The 22,867-nt window shown below is 37.8% G+C and overlaps 1 non-coding gene across 1 annotated transcript; it reads left to right on the top strand.

The window, feature by feature from the left end:
- Positions 1 to 22,204: 22,204 nt before the first annotated feature.
- LOC148572202 (small nucleolar RNA R71) lies at positions 22,205 to 22,312 on the top strand. The gene has a single exon (XR_015880500.1). It is a non-coding gene; the product is annotated as a small nucleolar RNA R71 (small nucleolar RNA).
- Positions 22,313 to 22,867: the final 555 nt, after the last annotated feature.

Genomic DNA, 22,867 nt, shown 5'->3' with positions numbered 1-22,867 from the left:
ACATAAATAAAAGAAAGCAATCATAAAATGAAATATCTCAAATAACATTAATTCAAAGAATAATCTGTAACATAGAAGAATTCATAAATTAAATGGAGAAAGTAATTAAAAAGGAATATTGAACCTGATAAAAAGAGATAATTCTGAAAGCAAAAGAAATCCTAATTCTAAATCCTAAAAGAGAGAGGAGAGAGCCTCTCCCTCAAAAATACATCTAAATCATGAAAAGTAACTAATTGGAGACTCTCCCTTGAATGGATGCATTCCCCCACTTTATAACATCTGATCTGTGCCTTCTGGACTTGGATTTGGGCCAAAAAGGGCTTCAGAAATCGCTAGGAGCATTTTCTGTAATTTTTGGTGCGTGGCCTCTGTCACGCGTCCACGTGGGTCATGCGGTCGCGTCATCTGGAGTTTTCCTTATCACGCGGTCGCTTCAGTCATGCGTCCGCGTCATATGCGTTTCGCTCAAGGCGCGCGATCGCGTCAATCACGCGGTCGCGTCACTGCCATTTCGCGCTGGCATGGGCCGCGTCGTCCATGCGATCGTGTCACTGCCAGTTTCTCCAAAAACTCCTTTTTGTGCTTTCCTTCCATTTTTGTATGTTTCCTTTCCATCCTTTAAGTCATTCCTGCCTTAGAAGATCTGAAACTACTCAACACACGAATCACGGCATCGAATGGAAATAAAGGGTAATTAAAATAATTACTTTCAAACCATAGGAAACATGTTTTTCACATACATCACATAATAAGGAAGGGAAAGTGAAACCATGCAATTAACGTGAATAAGTGAGTGAAGGATTGAATAAATCACTTAAATTAGGCACAAAATATATCATAAAATATGGGTTTATCAGGAATCGTGGCGTTGTTTAGGACTTCTCCGGTGCGTGTCGGTAATCAAGTTGATGAATCTATCGTGTACTTTCATCATCTTTTCTGGACATTTCCTCCATGCATTGAGGCATTTCGACATTGCAAGTCACTGGTCAGCATCGACGGTACTCATTTGTTTGGGAAGTACGGCAGTACTTTGCTTCTGTATTCTAATTACTACACCCTAAGTACTATATATTATGTTATCAAATTTAATAACTAAAAGAAAATAAACTTACCTCTTCATTGATGCTGTCGGCAACGTGAGCAACGCGGTTGAGTCAGTACAAGCTGCCTTTGTCTGCCATGGTCCCGCGCCTTAGGAAAATCAAGTGGCCAAATCCTCTACAACCCTTTTCCTCCTTCTCTCAATCCACAACTCACTCTCTCTCTATCTCTCTCTCTCTCTAAAATTGTTTGTTTTGAATTGAAATCAAGAATTCGCTACTGCGTCCGACAGATTTATAGGCATGTATAAACCGCTGGAGGGGTAACGCGATTTTCTCAATATGGCATTTGTGAAGAAACCGTTATATAGGGGTGCCACAGTTTCTTCTTATCTCAATTTCTTCAGAAACAGCTACAGGGTGTAGCGGTTTCTGCTCACACGCAACCCAACATAAACCGCTGCATCCTATAGCGGTTTACGTGCAAACCCTAATTCACTATGCCCCTATCGTGGTTTGTATAGAATTATGAAAGTTGCATTTGCGTTTTCAATGTATAAAAGTTGTATTATGGTAATATTGGTTTCCAATCAATTTATTTCGGTAACTTGCCCATTAAAAAAGGTTGCTTGATGCTTATCACTGTCTTAACTGTCTGTTGACATGATCACTTGATTAGTTAATGTTATGGGTGGTTACTCATAAGTGATTCCTTCTCCATTTTTATTCATTTATTGTGTAAGTTAATCGCAATTAAATTTATAATAATTAAAGAAATCACTTAACGAGTATGGTCACGATAAACAACATCAACCGATAATAGAGTAATGCTAGGTAGCCAAACAATAGTGTATAATGTAGAGATAGCATAAAATAAATGACATTCTCATGATAAGCGAGTGGAGTACACCTGCTTATCAATTCAACCTTCTTCTGCATGCTTGGAGTAATTAATTTCATTCTCAAAATTCATTTCAGTTTCTTCTAAATCAAATCCCTAACATCTCTCATTTACAATTATATCCATTAAAATGCAATTTCTGTCTAGTAGATTAACATCCGAAAACACTATCACATTAACCTGAATGAAAGATCAAACATTTTCCCCCAATTTCATTTAAACCATAAGCCCACAATCGAGAAGAACGAAAAGATGCAGAGAGAAGCAGGAACCCAACAGCTTTGTCATCAGAACATCGCATAGCCTTATTTCCTACTCCTATAGGTATGTTATCTAGTTTCATGTTTCGATTAATTGGCATATTAGGGCTTCATTATCAGTTGTTGCATGTGTCTGGGTTTGATGTAAACGATGAAAGTTTTAGTCTTTATTTCACATTGATGGGATTGGGAAAGGGGAAAAACTTGCAAAGATGGCGTTTTGGGGGTGGAGATGAAGGAAAGGCTTCCAAAAAGGGGTTTTTCATTTTTATAATCAGCAATTATTTTTATGGGGTGTTACAGTTTCCCTTTTTTTAATTTGTTCAACCATTGTTTGATTTGCTATTTACTTGCTACGTGTTGTGCTATATTTTAAGGGATTAATAATGTGTCAATTGTAAAGTAGCCATTGGGTTTAAGTTGCCTCCATAATTCGAAAGACTCTACTGGAAAAGCCCGCGTTTGTGTTTCAAGAGGATAAAGCTGAGGCAAAGGAGTAGAGCAAGAACGAAAGCACTTTCATTCTAGCCTGGCTTGGTTTTGGTCTTGTCATTCTTGTTGAGGGCATCTCTGTTGCTGCTTCCGGTACCTTTCTTTTTTTTTCTCTTCATCAATTCTACTATGAGAAAGAAAAAAAATAAAGAATATGAATAAAGTTTTATGAGAAAGAGATATACACAGATAACATTCCATAAAAAGTAGGCACAAGAGAAGCTACGCTTTCTTTCTCATTGTTGTTCTAAAAACTTGATAAGAGGATTATCGTCGGTTAGGAATTTCACACAAATAATCTCGTCGAAGTATAGTTCCCAACCAACAAACAATCCTCCATCATAGTTTTGTTTTGGTTGTCACAAGTCCAACCCAATAAAGTAACCGAGAGTATTAGTACCGGGTCGTTCTCCCTAGGAATTACAATCGAGTGCCTAATTATTGGTTATGAGTTTCAAGGGGTTGGGTTAATAAAGACGTAAGAAAATAAATGGCAAAAAAATAAAGGTAACAACTAAAGAGAACAAATGCTAAAAAGAGGCATTCATGGCAAGGATTGAGAATTTAGGCATTCTATCCTAGTCATTAATCATAATACAATACTTAATAAGAGCTAATCCTATTTCGTCATCTCTAACATAGGAAGAATGTATAATGTTATCTTCATATTGAGAGAAAGTCAAATAGGACTAGTTAATCCCAATCTATAAGTGATGTTAATGGACACAAGACTAACTAATCACTCTAGATCACCAATCCAAATTGAGCATTAATGACTCAAGATCAGCTAATTTCTCTTTCCAAGCCAAGAATGCTCGAAAACTACTCTAAACCTAAGTCGAGCATTTTGTCAAACACTTAGAAGGCATAAAAGGAAAGCATCATAAAATTGCAAGAATAATAAAATCTATTACTACCCAATGCAAGAAATTAACAATAATAACTAAAGAAAGCAATATTAACATGAAATATCTCAAATTACATTAAAGGAAATTGAAATTGACAAGATTGTTCACAACATAAAGATAGGCAAAAAAGAGAAATTATTAAGATGAACTAAGGAAATTAAAGCAAATCAACAAGGAAAAGTGAAGGAAACTAAATCTAAACAAGTTATTAAACCTAAATCTAAGATGAAAATAAACTAAGAACCCTAATTTCTAGAGAGAAGATGGAGTTTCTCTCTCTAGAACTAACCTAAGGCATGCTTTCTACACTAACTAATTGCTCCCCCTTGACCAATCTTGAATTCTGCATCAAATAGCCTCAGAAATGAGTTGGATTTGGATCTGGGAAGCTCAGAAATTGCCCCCATCGTATTCACTTTAATGAGGTCACGTGACCAGCGTCACGTGTGCGCGTCACTGTCAAATTTCTCACTCACGCGTACGCGTGGATGATGCGTGCACGTCGCTGGCAGATTTCCTCTTCATGCGTACGCGTGGGTGACGCATGCGCGTGGCCTTCAATTCAGCAAATTCTCATTTTCTTCATGAATTCTCCACTTTTTATGCTCTTCTCTTCACCTCTTCCATCCAATTGTTGCCTTATAAGCCCAAAATCACTCAACAATCATATCAAGGCATCGAATGGGATTGAAGTGAATTAAAATTGGTAAATTTAAAGGCCCAAAAAGCAAGTTTTTAACTCTTAAGCACAAATTAGGGAGAATTACAAAACCATGCTATTTCATTGAATAAATGTGAGATAAGTTGATAAAATTCACTAAATTCAACATAAAATAAACTACAAAATTGGGGTTTATCAAACCTCCCCACACTTAAACTAATCACGTCCTCATGCCAAACTCAAGAAAGAGACAAAGGGTATCAACATTTATTCAATACAAACTATCTATATGCACTCTATCTAAGTGCATGCAACTACTTGGTCAAAATAAATCAATTTCCAAGAATACATATATGAACATAAGGGATAAAGGTATTAACAACCAAGTCAAATCCACAATTGAATTGAGTTATTGAAAATAGTTTACAAACTTGCAAGAAAAGAGATGATCATAGGTGAAAACATGTAATTGAGCAATCGAACCCTCACTGGATGTGTATCTGCTCTTGTCACTCAAGTGTATGGGGTTGATTCACTCAATTCTTTCCTAATCATGCTTTCCAAGATTTATTTTTCATCTAACAATCAATAATTATTCAATACATGCATACAAATATTATGAGGACTTTCCACAAGGTTATAATAGGGCTAGGGTCAAGGTAGGATATATATGGTTAAGTGAGCTTGAAATTTGAATCTTTGATTAACTTAAGCTCTCACCTAACCTATATAACAACCTATAAAATTCTAATACAACACCTAACTACCCATACTTCTCACTTTTTTCACACACTCATGCATTCTCTTTTTTATCACAACCCATATGCATCGATTTTTATTACTTTACTTTGGGGCATTTTGTCCCCTTTTTATTGGTTCCTTTTTTCTTTTTTTTTTCTTTTTCTATTTTTTTATTTTTATATTTATTTTTATTTTTCTCATTTTTTAATAAGATATATACAAAAGTATCAATGTATATGGTTTAAACATAATTAATACATGAGTATGTACTCAATTCCCAAAATTTTGACAAAAATATAAAAATACACTTTTACCTCTACCCAATGTTCCTAATTTTTCCAAACTTGAATGATACACACTCTCACTAACCTAAGCTAATCAAGGATCCAAACAAGGGACATTTATTATTTTTCGCTTTAAGGCTTGTATTGTACTAGAATTAAGAACAAAAGGGGTTTAACATAGGCTCAAAATTAGCTAACAATGGTAGATAAAAGGTAAGGCCATTTGGGAAAGTGAGCTTAATGAAATGAAGGCCTCAATCATATAAATGCATTCATACACAAAAATAATGTACATAAAGAATCAAACAAATCAAAGATTACAATCATAGAAAGAGAATAATACATACAAGAATAAAAATAGTGGTTATATGATGTAACCACACAATTAGGCTCAAAACTCATATGCTTATGTGTTCTTAGCTCAAAACATGTTCCACAATATATAGTTCAAGCAAGTTTCATGAATTTTTTTTTCAAATCAATTGGGGTGCCCAATAGATAAATTCCTTGGAAAATTTCATTATTTTTGGCTAAGCTTATTATATTTATGCAAACTAAGAAAATGCAACTAAAATTCTAAAAGACCTAAAAATGAAATGCGAAAGTGTTGGGATTAGAAATTTGTCACCCAAAAATGGCCGATCTGTTGGACGACCTCCCCACACTTAAAAGTTTGCACCGTCCTCGGTGCATTCAGAGATGAGCAAGGGGGTACGGCGACTTTCTGGATTGCTACCTTCAGCTGGTAGATCAACTGGCTACTGCATGTTCTTTCTCCCGCTTCCGTTTTTGCTTATGGTGCACCATTCATGAAAAATAGAAAATAACATCGTAAGACAAGAAAATGTAAAGCAAGAAAGCGTAAATGGTTGGAATGAGGTAAGAATCACTAAAATGAAGTGAGTGAATTAATGTGACATCGATGAAAAATGGTGTGTGAGTTCTAAGTTGCATGTAGTTTAGAATATACACTAACATAGAAGCTATGTCACAATTACACAAAAGAAGTAAGCACTTCACTCATTCTAGTGTGCTTGAGATACTGTAAAGAAAACTTGTAGGTTAAGACAACCAAACAAGTAGTGAAGAAGCATGAAAGCATTCAAGTAAGAATTAAGTGATTATGAAATGGATGATGAATGAACATTGATTGATGTGCAAGGAAGCTTAATGAACAAAGTGAAATATGAAACTTACACATTAATCAATGACACACTTTAAATTTTGGCTCACATCACCTAGTGGACATAGAATGGGAAAACATGGTTGCTATGCAACGTAGTAAAAGAGAACTAGAAGTGAAAATCAACCACATAGCAAGCACGGTCCATATAACTTGAGAGTTTCACAAAGATGTCCCTAGGTGATCTTACAATCCAATTCACAATTGAAGCATTATGCCAAAATGACTAGTTTCAAATATATATAGAGCACATAAGTAAATAATTAATGGTCAACATGTCATTAAGGCGTAAGCATAACATATGGATGCATATGATCAAGAGACACAATGCATTAAGATAATGCACAACATCCATCAAGAAATTGCCTAGTCAAAGAAAAGAATTCAAATTACATGGTGGCCAAATCATGTAATTTAAAAGAATTAGAGTGCTTTGAAGGCAATCCAAAAATACTTGGTATTCAAAAGATATTAAGCATGAAGAATTCACAACCAAGCAACAAAGTATAACCTCAATTAAGAACTCCAACAATGAATATGAACAACAATGATTCTAACATAGCATCCTATCAGTAATCAACAACAATAGATAGCAAACAAGATTAATAATCCAACACTTATAATAAAAAAATAGAAAAATAAACATAAATCAAACTAACTAACCAACTAACTAACTAACTAACTAAAAGAGATGGTGATAGATAGTGATTGCTAGTGTTGGACAATGGTTGAAGGGTGGAAAGAAAAGAGGAAAAGAGAGAAGAAGGAAAGAAATGGAAAGAAGAGAAGAAAAGAAGTGAGTGAAACAGGGCAGGGTGTCACGCGTACGCATCAAGTCACGCGTATGCGTGAGTGGAAAAATTTTGGATCGACGCGTATGCATCATTGATGCGCATGCGTGATAGTGCAGAGAGAGACAAATGACGCGTACGCGTGGGTCACGTGTACGCGTGGGTCAAAAATGTGTTAGAGGCACAATTTCAGCACACTACGCACACAACTCTCCGGTTTTTGTACTGCGCTGAAAAATTTGGGGATCACGCGTACGCGTGGGCGAGGCGTATGCGTGAGGTGTTGGAAACTTGGGGGTCACGCGTACGCGTGGGTGACGTGTACGCATGGCTGGGTACTCTATTTTTTCAAAATTTTTCAATTTCTTGCACCAAACCAAGCATTCCAAACCTCCAAACAGCTACCAAAACCATCAAACCTTATTTAACATACTAGACTCCCAAACAAACTCAACAAACTAAACTAAACATGAAATTAAACTTATTTTACCCATATTTACAAAAGAGAAAAAATGAAAAGATGTTACCATGGTGGGGTGTCTCCCACCTAGCACTTTTATTCATTGTCCTTAAGTTGGACGATTGATGGGGTCCTTGCTATGGTGGCTTATGCTTGAACTCCTCCTTGAATCCCCACCAATGCTTGCATATCCAATTTCAACCGGGATCCCAAATTAGGCGCACAAGGTGTTCAAGTAAGCTTGAGCAAATGACAAAACCCCAAGAGTGTTGATTGTTGAAATCAATTCCGGGGTCCCAAACCTTGTTCTTACACCCATCTTCTTGTTGATAACCATAGTTAAATTCGGGTGACAAGGCTTGTGAATTCTCAATTGAGCATCCAAACACCTTCCTAGACCCATTCAATGTAGCACTACACCAACCATTGCTCTTAAACTTAGATGAGGCAACCATAGTGAATCTTGAATTGTGATGCCTACCACTAGCCAACTCTTTCTTGCTTTTCATTCCACAAATATTCCTAAGTTGACCATCCATTTCAAGCAACCCATATTCAAGTGGAATAAGAAAGCTAAGGGATATGAATTTTACCCACTTGAACAGTGTAAAGGATGATGGTGACTTAGGAAGGGAGACCTCTCCACACTTTGACAATGTGAAGTCCACTCCCTTGTGCTCTTCTTTGACTACCTCCACCTCTTGGAAAGCATCTTCCATGTCCACTTCTTGACAAAGTTCTTCACATTCAACCACTTCCTCACCAACCTCTTCTAGCTTTTTTCCATTCTTCACGTCACAACTTGGAGGTAATGTGGAACTTATCTCAACATCTACCTTAATTTCAATGGGAGAAGATTCCTCAAACCCAAAAGGATCATATGTTGGTGTGGAATTATCAATAAGATGCGGATTTGTTGCTTGCTTCACTTCTTCCAATTCTTCATCATTCACCATATGCTTTGGAGGTTACGCACCCTCCTCGACATTGCTTTCAAGCTCAATGGAAGAAGGCTCAATATGATCATCGAGATGATTTGTTAGTGATGACAAGAACTGATCAATAATTGAGTCCAATTCTTGATCAACCTCTCCTAATTCTTCAACCATTCCTTTCGGCTCAATTATTTCAACTTCCTCCTCTTGTTGCAATTCTTGCTTCAACTCCTCCTCTTCACCCTGAACCTCTAAATTCACTCCCTCACTATTCTCCTTAGTTGATCCTCCACATTTGTCCATGGGAGTACTTGGGTTGCATGAGCTTAGGTGGGAGGCCATGTGGTTAATGGCTTCCGCCATGGTAGCAACCATGACTTCTAGCTTCTTTAGCTCTTTTTGCTTCTCTTCTTGCCTTTGGATATAAGAGCCAATATCTCTTTGTTGTTCTTGCAAGAAGATACAGAGAGCTTCATCCCTTGAAGGAGATGGTGGAAGAGAGGGTTCATTATTTGGGAGAAAGGGTTCATAATTGGAAGGTGATTCATCTTGGTAAGGGTATGGAGATGATGTATATGGAATTGATGGTTCTTGAGAGTATTGATGTTGGAATGGTGGTGGCTCTAAGTATGGCTCATATGGTTGTTGGTATGGTGGATATGGGTTAGGATCATGTGGAGGTGAATGGTGGTATAGGGCTTGTGAGTAAGGTTGTTGAGGGAAGGGGTCATATACATGTGGTGGTTGTAGTTGACAACCACAATGAGGGTTATCACATCCATTAGGTTGGTATGCATTAGGAGTTGGATTATACCCATAAGAAACCGAAGGAGGTTGTTGCCAAGAAGAGTATCCATATGCTTGAGGCTCCTTCCATCTTTGATTCCCAAATCCTTGATGCATACCTCCATTAAAGCTTTTATTTCCTACAACATAGTTTGAACCAAACTCATAGCCAAAGGGATGAGAATTCATAGTAAGAAAAGGGAAAACAAAAATAAAAACTAAGAAGAGATAAAGAAAACAAACTCCTAAACCAAAACTAGCAAACAAACAAAAAGCAAACTATTCACAATATTCACATATGAACAATAACCAATAACAAGCACACATTGCAACTCCCCGGCAACGGCGCCAAAAACTTGATAAGAGGATTATCGTCGGTTAGGAATTTCCACAAATAATCTCGTCGAAGTATAGTTCCCAACCAACAAACAATCCTCCATCATAGTTTAGTTTTGGATGTCACAAGTTCGACCCAATAAAAGTAACCAAGAGTATAGTCCCGAGTTGCTCTCCCTAAGAATTACAATCGAGTGCCTAATTATTGGTTATGAGTTTCAAGGGGATGGGTTAATAAAGACGCAAGAAAATAAAGGTAACAACTAAAGATAACAAATGCTAAAAAGAGGCATTCATGGCAAAGATTGAGAATCTAGACTTTCTATCCTAGTCATTAATCATAATACAATACTTAACAAGAGCTAATCCGATTTCGTCATCTCCAACATAGGAAGAAGGTATAATGTTATCTTCATATTGAGAGAAAGTCAAATAGGACTAGTTAACCCCAATCCATGAGTGATGTTAATGGACACAAGACTAACTAATCACTCTAGATCACCAATCCAAATTGGGCATTAATGACTCAAGATCACCTAATTTCTCTTTTCAAGACAAGAATGCTCGAAAACTACTCTAAACCTAAGCCGAGCATTTTGTCAAATACTTGGAAGGGATAAAAGGAAAGCATCATAAAATTGTAAGAATAATAAAATCTATTACTACCCAATGCAAGAAATTAACAATAATAACTAAAGAAAGCAACATTAACATGAAATACCTCAAATTGCATTAAAAGAAATTGAAATTGACAAGAGTGTTCACAACATAAAGATAGGCATAAAAGAGAAATTAACAAGAGGAACTAAGGAAATTAAAGCAAATCAACAAGGAAAAGTGAAGGAAACTAAATCAAAACAAGTAATTAAACCTAAATCTAAAATGAAAATAAACTAAGAACCATAATTTCTAGAGAGAAGTGGGAGTTTCTCTCTCTAGAACTAACCTAAGGCATGCTTCCTACACTAACTAATTGCTCCCCCCTTGACTAATCTTGAATTCTACATCAAATAGCCTCAGAAATGAGTTGGATTTGGGTCTGGGAAGCTCAGAAATCACCCCCAGCGTTTCACTTCAATGAGGTTACGTGACCAGCGTTACACGTGCGCGTAGACGACGCGTGCACGTCGCTGTCAAATTCCTCACTCACGCGTATGTGTGGGTGACGCGTGCGCGTCACTGGTAGATCTTCTCCTCACGCGTACGCGTGGGTGATGCGTGCATGTGGCCTTCAATTCAGCAAATTCTCATTTTCTTCATGAATACTCCACTTTGCATGCTCTTCTCTTCACCTCTTCCATCCAATCCTTGCCTTATAAGCTTGAAATCACTCAACAAACATATCAAGGCATCAAATGGGATTGAAGTGAATTAAAATTGGCAAATTAAAGGCCCAAAAAAACATGTTTTTAACTCTTAAGCACAAATTAGAGAGAATTACAAAACCATGCTATTTCATTGAATAAATATGAGATAAATTGATAAAATTCCCTAAATTCAATACAAGATAAACCACAAAATTGGGGTTTATCATACCTTCAACTAATAAATCTCTTTATACATTCGTCTTGGGAATCGCTAGTTACTTGAAGAGGAGATTTCGTTTATTTTGGAATTTTAATTCAAGTGTAGAATGGGGAATAAAACAATGATTATAACCTATGAGTAATACCATCTCTGCCACACTGCATAAACTGTATTTATTTTCGCTTTTTACCGTTCACGAATCTAAACACTACACTATACACTTATACAAGATTGTAAATTTATGCCCCGAAAATCATAAAGCGAAAATCTAACAAATCCTTTTACTTCATGTCTGTCACTTAGGTTATTTATTTTTTATTAGTTGAATGATAATGGTAATTACTTATAATAGGAGTACATAAGGAGTACCTAAGGTTAGCCACAAAGTATTTTTCTCTGTTTTCAGTTTTTATTTATTTAACAAAAATAAATCCTTCTAGTTACGCATGCAATAGAGATGTTATGCCTTCTTATTTTTTAGTGTGAATTACTTTATTTTTATAAAAGGTTGAGTTGAAATTTTGCATAGATTAGTACACATTCCTACACAATTGGTGTCTGCTAAGAACTGAACATACATACATATATAACTTGTTGAATAATGGTGTATAGTTAAATAAATTAATTCACAAAATTTTGATTAGTTACTTGAGTGAAATAATTATGAGAATGATGGATACATAGTAAATAATCATAATTTTAGTATTGAAATAACCTGATTAATATGGTTGTCACAACAATTACGGTAGGAATAGAGAATGGGATATGAGGGCGGACCATAATTTCATATTCAATTTCTTGATATCCTAATTTTGTTCAAGTTTATTTGGAAGAAAAGTTGTTAGTCCAAGTGAATATCGAATTTAAAATTTTCTAGAGATTAATAGTATACTCTCAAAAAGTTGGGCATGTAAATGGTAGTGTGGGGGCTATTGTGATATTGTAATGCTAGAGTAAGAAACATTTCAATCATGGATGTTATATTAAGTAAAGATATTATGTTTAATTTAAGTGGGTTATTTAAGTATATATCGCAGTTGCTCGTGAAAAGGTGTTCAAAAACCAAGAAGTAGGAATTGCTCATACCAGGAGCAAAAAAGAGACACATAAGAGTAACACTCCCGAAAGAGGGCAGCAAAAAAATCTGGTGGACCAAAAAAGGTAAGTCAAATGGTTAGCGGTGAATTAACTAAAAACTCAGGTTGTTGTATTTTAGTAGTAAATGTTAAAACTGACATTCTCCTTCGTTGTCACTATGTGCTGATTATGATTATTTGTGTAGAAAATACTGGTATCTAGGTGCTCGCCATGTTGCGTGACTTCAGTAATGAAGGAATTAAGTTCAGAAGCGGGCAGAGAGAAAATGATGGAGATGGAGAACATGGGCTTTGGCTGGCTGCAATATGTGCCTGAATGGACTGTCAACCAAGATATGATGGTGGCATTAGCATTATCATATAGTCGGAATGAGAAGTCATTGATCGTCGGAACAAGAAAAATTCCCATAACGGTTCAATCCATTGTGCGGTTTTTGGACTACTGAACCATGGTAAGAAATCTCCCAAATAAAATAGGGAGAAAAGCAAAAAAAAAATTTTTTTCACAATAATCTTGTTGAGTATATATTTTCGGTAAAATTATCTAATAAAGATTTAGACTGCATTGACTCATTTTGTGTTTGGCAGAGAATAGTTGCAAAAATTCAGAAACACCAGCAGAGCACCGACTTTTTAACAACTTCACAGAAAAGACACAAACAGATTTGAAAAGGGATGTCATCACATGTTCAATGCAGTCTGATGATGATAGAAACAACTTCTGAAGACAGTTCATCATATTGATAGCGAAGTGTTTGTTCTTTCCCTTGCCGAATGCCACCATTTCAGGCATACATATACAGGCTGCCATTGATGTATCGAACCCAAGAAGATATATTGGACGAAGTACATTTAAGATTTTCTAATTGAGGGAGTTTTGAGGTTTCAGAATGTAGGGAAGAAGACAGTAGATGGATATATGTTCGCATTGCTGGTGAGCCGTATATCCCTAACCTCTGATTTGTTGTTTGTTAGTTTATAGTAGTATACTGGTGTGTGAAATCGTGATCATTCCTTCCTTGGTAACGGCGCTAAAAACTCAATACGCACGTTCATGTTCTTAATTTTGTTTCACAACTTCGTACAACTAACCAGCAAGTGCACTGGGTCGTCCAAGTAATAAACCTTACGTGAGTAAGGGTTGATCCCACGGAGATTGTCGGCTTGAAGCAAGCTATGGTCACCTTGTAAATCTCAGTCAGGCGGATTCAACTGATTTTATGAATTGATAAGTAAAAGATATATAAAATATAAAATAGGATAGTGGTACTTATACAATTCATTGGTGAGAATTTCAGATAAGCGTATAGAGATGCTTTCGTCCCTCTGAACCTCTGCTTTCCTGCTGTCTTCATCCAATCCTTCCTATTCCTTTTCATGGCAAGCTGTATGTTAGGCATCACCGTTGTCAATGGCCACCTGTCCTCTCAGTGAAAATGGTCCAATGCACTGTCACTGCATGGCTAATCATCTGTCGGTTCTCGATCATACTGGAATAGGATCCATTGATCCTTTTGCGTCTGTCACTACATCCAGCATTCGCGAGTTTGAAGCTCGCGTCACAGTCATTCAATCCCTGAATCCTACTCGGAATACCACAGATAAGGTTTAGACTTTCTGGATTCTCAAGAATGGCCGTCCATGAGTTCTAACTTATACCACGAAGACACTAATAACTCGGACTCGGTCCCCTGTATTAGATATCCAAGAGATATCCATTCAATCTAAGGTAGAACGGAAGTGGTTGTCAGGTACGCGTTCATAAGTTGAGAATGATGATGACTATCACGATCATCACATCCATCATATTGAAGTGCGAATGAATATCTTAGAAGCAGAATAAGTTGAATTGAATAGAAAAATAGTAGTACTTTTCATTAATCTGTGAGGAACAGCAGAGCTCCACACCTTAATCTATGGTGTGTAGAAACTCTACCGTTGAAAATACACAAGTGATAAATGTTCAGGCATGGCCGAATGGCCAGCCCTCACAAAAGTCTAAGATAGCATAAAACTAATCAAATATGATCCCCAGATGTAAATACAATAGTAAAAAGTCCTATTTATACTAAACTAGTTACTAGGGTTTACAGAATTGAGTAAATGATGCAGAAATCCATTTCCGGGGCCCACTTGGTGTGTGCTTGGGCTGAGCATTGAGCTTTACACGTGTAGAGGTCTTTCTTGGAGTTGAACGCCGGTTTGTAACCTGTTTCTGGCGTTTAACTCCACTTTGCAACCTGTTTCTGGCGTTTGACTCCAGAATGCAGCATGGAACTGGCGTTCAACGCCAGTTTACATCATCTATCCTTAATCAAAGTGTGGACATTTATATATTGCTGGAAAGCTCTGAATGTCTACTTTCCAACTCAATTGAGAGCGCGCCATTTGAAGTTCTGTAGCTCCAGAAAATCCACTTTGAGTGCAGGGAGTTCAGAATCCAATAGCATCTGCAGTTCTTCTTCAACCTCTGAATCTGATTTTTGCTCAAGTCCCTCAATTTCAGCCAGAAATGACCTGAAATCATAGAAAAACACACAAACTCATAGTAAAGTCCAGAAATGTGAATTTTAATTAAAAACTAATAAAAATATACTAAAAACTAACTAAATTATACTGAAAACTATATAAAAATAATGCCAAAAAGCGTATAAATTATCCGCTCATCACAACACCAAACTTAAATTGTTGCTTGTCCCCAAGCAACTGAAAATCAAATAGGATAAAAAGAAGAGAATATATTATAGATTCCAAAATATCAATGAAACTTGGCTCCACTCAGATGAGCGGGACTTGTAGCTTTTTGCCTCTTGAATAGTTTTGGCATCTCACTTTATCCATTGAAGTTCAGAATGATTGGCATCTATAGGAACTCAGAGTTCAGATAGTGTTATTGATTCTCCTAGTTCATTATGTTGATTCTTGAACACAGCTACTTTATGAGTCTTGGCCGTGGCCCTAAGCACTTTGTTTTCAAGTATTACCACCGGATACATAAATGCCACAGACACATAGTTGGGTGAACCTTTTCAGATTGTGACTCAGCTTTGCTAAAGTCCCCAATTAGAGGTGTCCAGGGTTCTTAAGCACACTCTCTTTTTTTTTTTTTTTGCTTTGGACCTTGACTTTAACCGCTCAGTCTCAAGTTTTCACTTGACACCTTCACGCCACAAGCACATGGTTAGGGACAGCTTGGTTTAGCCGCTTAGGCCAGGATTTTATTCCTTTAGGCCCTCCTATCCACTGATGCTCAAAGCCTTAGATCCTTTTTATTACCCTTGTTTTTTGGTTTTAAGGGCTATTGGCTTTTTTCTCTTGCCTTTTGGTTTAAAGAGCTTTTGGCTTTTTCTGCTTGCTTTTTCTTTTTCTTCCCCTTTTTTTCGCTATTTTTTTCTTTTTTTTTGCAAGCTTTTGTATTCACTGCTTTTTCTTGCTTCAAGAATCATTTTTATGATTTTTTAGATTATCAAATAACATTTCTCCTTTTTCCTTATTCTTTCAAGAGCCAACATATTTAACATTCATAAACAACAACTTCAAAAGACATATGCACTGTTCAGGCATACATTCAGAAAACAAAAAGTATTGCCACCACATCAAAATAATTAAACTTGTTTCAAGGATGAATTCAAAACCATGTACTTCTTGTTCTTTTGTTTTTAGAACAGTTTTCATTTAAGAGAGGTGATGGATTCATATTCATAACTTTAAGGCATAGACACTTAGACACTAGTGATCATGTAATAAGACACAAATATAAATAAACATAAAGCTCAGAAATTGAAATACAAGAAAATAAATAAACAAGGAGATTAAGGAATGAGTCCACCTTAGTGAGGGTGGCGTCTTCCTCTTCTTGAAGAACCAATGGTGCTTTTGAGCTCCTCTATGTCTCTTCCTTGTCTTTGTTGTTCCTCCCTCATAGCTCTTTGATCTTCTCTAATTTCATGGAGGATGATGGAATGCTCTTGGTGCTCCATCCTTAGTTATCCCATGTTGGAACTTAATTCTCCTAGGGAGGTGTTGATTTGCTCCCAATAATTATGTGGAGGAAAGTGCATCCCCTGAGGCATCTTAGGGATTTCATGGTGAGGAATTTCCTCATGCTCATGTTGAGGTCCATGATCTCTTGTTTGCTCCATCCTTTTCTTAGTGATGGGCTTATCCTCTTCAATGAGGATATCTCCCTCTATGTCAATTCCAGCTGAATTGCAGAGGTGGCATATGAGGTGAGGAAAGGCTAACCTTGCCCAAGTGGAGGACTTGTCAGCTACCTTGTAAATTTCTTGAGGTATAATCTCATGAACTTTCACCTCCTCTCCAATCATGATACTATGGATCATGATGGCCCGGTCTATAGTAACTTCAGACCGGTTACTAGTAGGAATGATTGAGCGTTGAATGAACTCTAGCCATCCCCTAGCCACTGGTTTGAGGTCAAGCCTTCTTAGTTGAACCGGCTTGCCTCTTGAGTCAATTTTCCATTGAGCTCCTTCCTCACATATGTTTATGAGAATTTGGTCCAACCTTTGATCAAAGTTGACCCTTCTTGTGTAGGGGCGTGCATTTTCTTCCATCATTGGCAAGTTGAATGCCAGCCTTACATTTTCCGGACTGAAATCTAAGTATTTTCCCCGAACCATAGTAAGCCAATGATTTGGATTTGGGTTCACACTTTGATCATGGTTCCTTGTGATCCATGCGTTTGCATAGAACTCTTGAACCATTAGGATCCCGACTTGTTGAATGGGGTTGGTGAGAACTTCCCAACCTCTTCTTTGAATCTCAAGTCGGATCTTCGGATACTCATTCTTTTTGAGTTTGAAAGGAACCTCAGGGATCACTTTCTTCTTGGCCACAACTTCATAGAAGTGGTCTTGATGGACCTTTGAGATGAATCTCTCCATCTCCCATGACTCAGAGGTAGAAGCAATTGCCATCCCTTTCCTCTTTCTTGAGGTTTCTCTGGCCTTAGGTGCCATTGATGGTTATGGAAAAACAAAAAGCTATGCTTTTACCACACCAAACTTAAAATGTTTGCTCGTCCCCGAGCAAAAGAAGAAAGAAAGAAGTAGAAGAAGAAGAAGAAAAATGGAGGAGAGAGAGAGAGATGGTTTCGGCCAAGGGGAAGAAGAGAGGGTTTTGTTGTGTGAAAATGAAGAGGGAATGAGGGGTTTATATAGGAGTAAGGAGGGGTTTAGGGTTCGGCCATTTAGGGTTGGGTTTGGAAGGGAAATTATTTTGAATTTAAAGGTAGGTGGGGTTTTTGGGGAAGAGAGGATGGATGTGATTGGTGATGGTATTTTTGTGGAAAAATGAATTTTCCAAACACCTATAACTCACCGGCAAGTGTACCGGGTCGCATCAAGTAGTAAAACTCACTTAGAGTGAGGTCGATCCCACAGGAATTGATGGATCAAGCAACTTTAGTGGGTGATTAGTTTAGTCAAGCTAACATTGAGTGAATTGTGTGAATTGTAGCCAATTGAAAGTAAAGTGCAGGAATCTTAAAGATGCAGAAAGTAAAATTGCAAGTAACTTAAAGAACAAGAAAGTAAAATAGCTGAAAATTTAATTACAAGAGAAGTAAATTGCATGAACTGTAAAGAGGATAGGGTGCAGGGAATTTAAAGGAAGTAGTAAGCAGAACTTAGAACAATCGTAGAAGAATTAACTTGTATGAAAAGTAAAATGGAAGCAATAATTCAAGCAACTGGAAATCTAAATTGCAGGAAGAATAAAAGGACTGGGTGCTGGGAGCAATGTAAACAGAGAAACAAAATTTCAGTGAATAAGAACTTAGGGCAATTGCAAGAATTGTAAATTGCAGGAAACGTAAATTGGAAGCAATGCAACAGAAAGTAAAAATTGCAGAGAAGGAAATTGTAGCAGAAAAGTAAATAAGCAAGAAGACTCAATTCAATTGTGAAATATAAAAAAGACAAGTGAAGATCTCAGGGGATCAATGAGACTAGAAAACAAGTCTAGATCTCAAATCCTTCCTTGATCCAACAAGAAAACAATATTGCAGAAGAAAAAGAAGATGAAAGCAATAAAGGAAACTCAGATTTTATGCAAAAGAGGAACAAAGAGATTTCAGATCAAGTGAAACAGAATTCCTTCAATTCTTGATCCAAAATTTAAAACAGAAATGAAAACTAAGAGAGAGCTCTCAAATTCTAATGCTCCTCAGTGGAGCCAGCCTCCTCCTTTCTCTAATGGAGCTCCCCTTTTGAAAATGAGAGTGATGCCTTTATATAGGCTTTTTACAAAATGAAATTGAAACAAATTAAATGAAAATCCTAATTCTAGCTTGTTCTTGTGCCTTTGAGTGATGATGTGGGCTTTGCTTGCTTTGGATTTGAAGAGAGATGGGTTTGGTTGGCCTCAATTCAATTTGGTGAAGAATTGAATTTAATTGGAATTTTGGTTGAATTTTGGCCCATGGTCCACCTCCCAGGGGAAAGCTCGGCTCTTGGCAAGAGCTTTGCCCAAGAGCTTTGGTTCCCTTCCTTGCCAAAGTGTGCGCACGTTCCTTCCTTGTGACAAGAGAACAAAGCTCTTTGCAAGAGCTTAAAAGCTCTTGCCCAAGAGCTTTACTTGTCCTTGAGGTCCATGGTTCAAGTCTTGGGTGAAGCATTTGCTGGCCATTTTCCTTGGCACAAGAGTAGCGCCTAGTGTCTTCCCTTGGTATCCCTCTTCGAATCCTGGTGGAAGCACTTTGATTCATTTTTGCTTGTTTTTAGCCCTTAAAGATGCCTTTCACTCGTGCCTCAATTTCATGCCAAATATGGATTACCATACGTCATTGGAAAGCTCTGAATGTCAGCTTTCCAACGCAACTGGAAGCACATCAATCGGACTTCTGTAGCTCAAGTTATGACCCTTTGAAGGAGGCATGGTCATGCTGTAAGTGCCCAAGTTTAACTTAGCGAAAATTTTTGCCTCCAAGCTCATTTTCCTTGAGGCAAGCCCGAAAAAGCTCTTTGGCAAGAGCTTCAAAGCTCTTTGCCAAGAGCTTGGCTCTTGGTTCCTTCTTCATGTGTTCTTGATAAAGCTCTTGGCAAGAGCTTTTAAGCTCTTGGCAAGAGCTTTGTGTTCTTGCTCCTTGTTTTGAGCCACGCTTTTCTTCCTTTGGGCCACACTTCTCTTCCTTGATTTGGTCATGGGCCATGCTTTTAAAAGCGTGGCCTAAGCCTCCAAAGTGTGCTCCAACTTCAAAGTGTGCCCAAAATTTCTCTTTTCTTCTTTTTAGCTTATTTTGTGCTCTTTTTGCTTCTTTTTCTTCTTATTTCCTACAAAGTTTATCAAATCAAAAGATCAAAGAAATATACCATTTAAGCACCAAAGAATGCAATATTTAAGCACTAATTATAAATTTCTTGTATGAAAAAGCATAGAAAAACATGACATGGTGACATGTCATCAATTGGTGAGGGGGTAATGGGGAAGAGTGATTGAGTTGATTGGTGAGGGGTATTTGGGGAAGAGAGTTATGGAAAGGTGTGAAGAGGAGAGAAGAAGTAGGTGGGGATCCTGTGGGATCCACAGATCCTGAGGGAATCCTGTGGGGTCCACAGATCCTGAGGTGTTTGAGGATTTCTCATCCCTGCACCTTTTAGACATGTAAAATGCTCTATATATGCAATCCTGGCGTTTAACGCCAGACTGCAGCATGTTTCTGGTGTTAAACGCCACTTCTATGCTTGTTTTGGGCATTCAACGCCAGTCTATAGCATGTTTCTGACGTTTAACACCAGCTTTCCTTTGGGTGCAATCCTGGCATTTACACGCCAGACTGCTGCTTGTTTCTGGCATTTAACGCTAGTTTCATGCTCTGTTCTGGCGTTAAACGCCAGCCAGATGCTCCTTACTGGCGTTTAAACGCTAGTAAGCCCTTCCTCCAGGGTGTGCTATTTTCAATGCTATTTTTAATTCTGTTTTCGATTTTTCAGTAGTTTTTGTGACTCCACATGATCATCAACCTAATAAAACATGAAATAACAAAGAGAAAATAAAATAAAAATGATTAAATAACATTGGGTTGCCTCCCAAGAAGCGCTTCTTTAATGTCAATAGCTTGACAGTGAGCTCCCATGGAGCCTCACAGATAATCAGAGTAAGGTTGGGACCTCCCAACACCAAACTTAGAGTTTAGTTGTGGGGGTTCAACACCAAACTTAGAGTTTGGTTGTGGCCTCCCAATACCAAACTTAGAGTTTGACTGTGGGGGCTTTGGTTGACTCTGCAGTGAGAGAAGCTTTTCATGCTTCCTCTCTATGGTTATAGAAGGAGATCCTTGAGTTTTAAACACAAGGTAGTCCTCATTCAGTTGAAGGACCAACTCTCCTCTGTCCACATCAATCACAGCTCTTGCTATGGCTAGGAAGGGTCTTCCAAGGATGATGGATTCATCATCATCCTTCCCAGTATCTCGGATTATGAAATCAGCAGGGATGTAAAGGCCTTCAACCTTTACTAACACGTCCTCTACTAGTCCATAAGCCTGTTTTCTTGAGTTGTCTGCCATCTCTAATGAGATTCTGGCAGCTTGCACCTCAAAGATTTCCAGTTTCTCCATTACAGAGAGGGGCATGAGGTTTATCCCTGACCCAAGGTCACATAGAGCCTTCTCAAAGGTCATGGTGCCTATGGTACAAGGTATCAAGAACTTTCCAGGATCCTGTTTCTTCTTAGGCAATCTCAGTTGATCCAGATCACTCAGTTCATTGGTGAGCAAGGGAGGTTCATCTTCCCAAGTCTCATTACCAAATAATTTGGTATTCAGCTTCATGATTGCACCAAGGTACTTGGCAACTTGCTCTTCAGTGACATCTTCATTCTCTTCAGAAGAAGAATATTCATCAGAGCTCATGAATGGCATAAGGAGGTTTAATGGAATCTCTTTGGTCTCCAGATGAGTCTCAGAGTCCTTTGGTTCCTCAGAGAGAAACTCTTTGTTGATCACTGGACGTCCCAGGAGGTCTTCCTCACTGGGATTCACGTCCTCTCCCTCCCTTGTAGGTTCGGCCATGATGGTTAAATCAATGGCCTTGCACTCTCTTTTTGGATTGTCTTCTGTATTGCTTGGGAGAGTACTAGGAGGGGTTTCAGTGACTCTTTTACTCAGCTGGCCCACTTGTGCCTCCAAATTTCTAATGGAGGACCTTGTTTCATTCATGAAACTTAAAGTGGCCTTAGATAGATCAAAGACTATATTTGCTAAGCTAGATGGATTCTGCTCATAATTCTCTGTCTGTTGCTGAGTGGATGATGGAAAAGGCTTGCTATTGCTAAACCTGTTTCTTCCACCATTATTAAAGCCTTGTTGAGGCTTTTGTTGATCCTTCCATAAGAGATTTGGGTAATTTTTCCATGAGGGATTATAGGTGTTTCCATAGGGTTCACCCATGTAATTCACCTCTGCTATTGCAGGGTTCTTAGGATCATAAGCTTCTTCCTCATAAGATGCCTCTTGAGTACTGTTGGATGCAGCTTGCATTCCATTCAGACTCTGAAAAATCATATTGACTTGCTGAGTCAATATTTTGTTCTGAGCCAATATGACATTCAGAGTATCAATTTCAAGAACTCCTTTCTTCTGAGGCGTCCCATTACTTATAGGATTCCTCTCAGAAGTGTACATGAACTGGTTATTAGCAACCATGTCAATGAGTTCTTGAGCTTCTGCAGGCATTTTCTTTAGGTGAATGGATCCACCTGCAGAATGGTCCAATGACATCTTTGATAGTTCAGATAGACCATCATAGAATATATCCAGGATGGTCCATTCTGAAAGCATGTCAGAAGGACACCTTTTGGTCAGTTCCTTGTATCTCTCCCAAGCTTCATAGAGGGATTCACCTTCCTTTTGTCTGAAGGTTTGAACATCCACTCTAAGCTTGCTAAGCTTTTGAGGAGGAAAGAACTTGGCTAAGAAAGCCGTGACCAGCTTATCCCAAGAATTCAGGCTGTCTTTAGGTTGAGAGTCCAACCATACTCTAGCTCTATCTCTTACAGCAAACGGGAAAAGCATAAGCCTGTAGACCTCGAGATCAACCCCATTGGTCTTAACAGTATCACAGATCTGCAAGAATTCAGTCAAGAATTGAAAAAGATCTTCAGATGGAAGTCCATGAAACTTGCAGTTCTGTTGCATCAGAGAAACTAATTAAGGTTTAAGCTCAAAATTGTTTGCTCCAATGGCAGGGATTGAGATGCTTCTTCCATGTAAATTGGAATTAGGTGCAGTGAAGTCACCAAGCATCCTCCTTGCATTGTTATTATTTTCGGCCATATCTTCTTCTTTTTCGAAAATTTCTGTCAGATTTTCTTCAGAGAGTTGTGCTTTAGCTTCCCTTAGCTTCCTCTTCAGAGTCCTTTCAGGTTCAGGATCAGCTTCAACAAGAATGTTGTTATCCTTATTCCTGCACATATGAAAAAGAAGAAGAAAGCAGAA

This window comes from Arachis ipaensis, chromosome B3, assembly GCF_059453495.1.
Source record: "Arachis ipaensis isolate K30076 ecotype BB chromosome B3, ASM5945349v1, whole genome shotgun sequence".
In the NCBI taxonomy this organism is placed as follows: Eukaryota; Viridiplantae; Streptophyta; class Magnoliopsida; order Fabales; family Fabaceae; genus Arachis; species Arachis ipaensis.
The sequence above is the reverse complement of the archived record's forward strand: the minus strand, read 5'-3'. Positions and strand labels throughout refer to the sequence as shown.